This window comes from Girardinichthys multiradiatus, chromosome 15 (assembly GCF_021462225.1).
Source record: "Girardinichthys multiradiatus isolate DD_20200921_A chromosome 15, DD_fGirMul_XY1, whole genome shotgun sequence".
In the NCBI taxonomy this organism is placed as follows: Eukaryota; Metazoa; Chordata; class Actinopteri; order Cyprinodontiformes; family Goodeidae; genus Girardinichthys; species Girardinichthys multiradiatus.
Genome location: NC_061808.1, coordinates 19,336,474 through 19,339,810, shown reverse-complemented (window position 1 = coordinate 19,339,810; position 3,337 = coordinate 19,336,474). Strand labels below are relative to the sequence as shown.

The following is a 3,337-nucleotide window of genomic DNA, read 5'->3' as shown; positions in this document are numbered from 1 at the left end:
GATATATTTTTTTATTTCATTGATTTAATTTTGAAAGTGCTTATTTGATAAGTACATGCCATGAATGACAACTGCACAGTAATGCTGCATTTGTTAGTGCTGTTGTCTTGCAGCAAGAAGGCCCCGAGTTCAATTCTCATCCAGAGGTTTTCTTGTCTCTCTGTGCATGTGTGGGTTTTCCTTGGATATGAAGTCTACAGAAAAACATGTGATCAGTCACTTGGCTGCTCTAAATTGCCCATAGGTTTGTGAGTGTAAGCTTTTTTATTTGTTTGTTTCCATCCATCCATCCGTCCATCCATCCATCCATGCCTTCCTTTTCTATGCACACTTTATACTATCAAAGGTCAATGTTGTCTTTATGCACCCCAGCAGTAGATAGGCGGCATAAAGCCTGTACAGGCTGATCACAAATATGTCACAGGGCCAGACCCAATTTTTCCACCATGAATTTTTGATATTTTTTTTTGTTTGTTTTTGTGGACAAAATACTGAACAAGTCATTTTGGATAAAAGGCGACCTTTCTTTAGGGTAAGATATTGTCTGGTTGCTGGAACAATGACAGTGCTTCTTAACTCAAATTGAATAAACTTTTTTTTATTTTTCTGTTGTGATGTGATGTAACTGTCCACTCTTTAGAAGTTATTGTTTTAGACTTAGGGCATAGGTATCATATATGCATACATTAGAACATTATGAATACATTAACAGAACAACAAAAATAAATAAATTGATGCAGGGATCAAGTTTTACATTTATTTCAATTTACCCCTAGAGTTTCACAAATGTTAGACAGTTTATTTCAATAGAGACAAAAAAGTCTGATTGGCTTGATACATTTTATAAGCACACAGGATAGGTGCTCTCCATGGGACTGATTTCTATCTTGTTCTGCTATTTTTAAATTGCAATAATTTCCAACAATTTTCATCTTTACATTGATTAATTGTTTGACCAATAATAAAGACTTCCTGCCGTAGCAATTAGTTTATTTTTAAAGCAGATATCAGGTTGTAAAGGATATTTTCTATTTTAAATTAGCTTTTTTTAAATATGAACAGAAAAAGAAAAGACGTAAACATCAGAACTGCACAGTGCTAGTGATCCTTTATTTGTTTTTAGGCACAAACAGCTATACTTATATAACCAAAATCAAGAAAAAAGTCAACCTTTGAGTAGCCTGTAATATATAATCTTTACATTTTGTCAGACTACCACTTCCAGAATAAGTAGAACCGCATCTCTGATTCCCTGTCGACAGAATTCACGACGCAGTAGCTGGTTGAAGGGGACCAAACCTCACTGAAACACCTGACTTGGTTCCGTTTGACCAGCCACAGCAAGGCGTGTTGCTTCGGCTGCAAGAGGCAGAGTAAGAGAGAGGCAGGGGTCAAAGACACAGAGGGAGGGAGAGAGGGGACGAGAAGAGAGAACAGGAGGTCCTCGTCAGTGTTACCTGATGAAACACAGAGTAAAATTAGGTTATAAACAATTCAAGCGAGTTACAACATGGAGTGTCACTGTGTTACCAAGCAGATAGGTCCTATTTTGAGGCTTGGGAACCCTGACAGCTGGTGACATCTCCTTTCCTACCTTCCAACCCTGCCCTGCTGGGGCGAACTTTCAACCTCAGTGACAGCTCCCCATCCCTGCCCTCCCTCCCCTCGTCCTTTTTTAACTTCTGTGGTTGCTATAATGGGTGACAGCTGCGGTCGGTCAATCCTCCTCGACTGTCAGCAGTTGGGGCAGGGCAGGAATTTTTTCAAGTTGTGTCCCTGAGACCCCCTATCAGTGGGACGGGGAGTAATGCAAACCTTGCACGTGGCTGAGCTGAAGGAGAGGGAAGCAGGCCTTTCACCTGTTGCCCTCCCCACATGCACACACGCTCATGAGCAATGATGAGAGATATTCCAGCTACAAATAATTAAGAAAATATGTTAAATGAGGAAGGAAATCAGAAATTCTTCTTCTTTCCTGTGCTCTCAATGCTCAGGCCCCCTTGAAACCACACACTTCCTTACATTCCATAAGTGATGTATTGATATGGGGATATAAGGAAGCATGTCCTCGCAAGGGGAAACAACTGGATTCAACGCTCCACTGGACACAATGACACCCTTTCATACCCACAGAGGAAGAGCAGCGGCAACAACTGTCCAAATGGTGGTTAACTGTGACAGGGGGAGAGAAATGGCAAGACAGGAACATTTGAAAAGCAACAATTATGCCTGGAGAAGTGGAAATTTCATCCTGTGATGGATTTAAAGTGGTCAAAGAACATAAAAATACCCACAGGTTTGCCTCAGAAATCAATTACACTATTATACCATGTTGCAACACACATAGTAAATGTAATAAAACTGTCTGAATACATTTATAAAAGGTTCTCTGTTTTGCCTCAACTTTTTGATTTGTTCTGTTGATTAACTTGACCTGAGATAGAGGCCACACACCAACCCTCCTTCAGAATAACCTAGTGGCCTAAATCTAACCCCATTTTATGTACTGTATTCTTGTTAAATGATACTGAGGAAAGATAGCTTCTCTAAAATAATTAGAGTTTAAGTGTTGCTATGAGAGACACATCTCAAGACTGCAACTTTTCCTGACCCTTTCCTGTGTCACACCTCGGTGTCCCCCTCAGCTGTCAGAGGTGTCAAGCTCTGCTGTGGTGTGTTGCTGCCTTAATAAAGCTGGAGGAAACAACTAACAGCTGGGCTCACACCTGTTTTTTGTCATACTTTTCTTTAAAAGAAGCGAAAATGAACCCAGAAAGAGTCAAATTTATTATTTTCAGTTAACTCTGTCAAGAAATTATACTAATATAACATTTAAAACTTAGACCAACCTTAGTTCAAGTCCCTGCAGCTTCTCTTTGCCATCTATGCACTCAACTCATCTTTTCATTTCAGCTCTCTTTACGATCATCCGCTCTCCTCAGTATCTGGCCCGGTGGATTGTGCCCACGGCAGGCCATGCAGACCGGCCTTTTCTATACCCACCAGGAGCAGCCCCCCTCCAATGTGGCTTCCCACCTGTTGGTGTCCTTTAGGGAACCCGGGCCTCTCCTGCGCCTCCTGTCCGGCCCAATCAGGGCCTTGACAGGGAGGGGAGCCAGCCCTGTGAAGTCACACCTCTCAGCTGTTCACACTGGGCTCGAGACACCCTACACCCCTCTGCCGTTCCTCTGTTCAGCCCCCACCCCCCTCCACCTCACACCACGCCTCACCCTGCCTCAATTTTACAGAGGATGTCAATGGCTCCTTTTTAAAAAAAATAAAAAAAAGAGGGCAGAAAACAAGGAAGCAACTGCAAGAGGGGTGGGTTTTAGTGGGT

The 3,337-nt window shown here is 42.0% G+C and overlaps 1 long non-coding RNA gene across 1 annotated transcript; it reads right to left on the bottom strand.

The window, feature by feature from the left end:
• Positions 1-743: 743 nt before the first annotated feature.
• On the bottom strand, positions 744-3,136 carry LOC124882223. Its single transcript, XR_007041839.1, has 2 exons — positions 2,850-3,136; positions 744-1,457 (listed from the first exon to the last, which is right to left on the bottom strand). It is a non-coding gene; the product is annotated as an uncharacterized LOC124882223 (long non-coding RNA).
• Between the last annotated feature and the right edge of the window lie 201 nt (positions 3,137-3,337).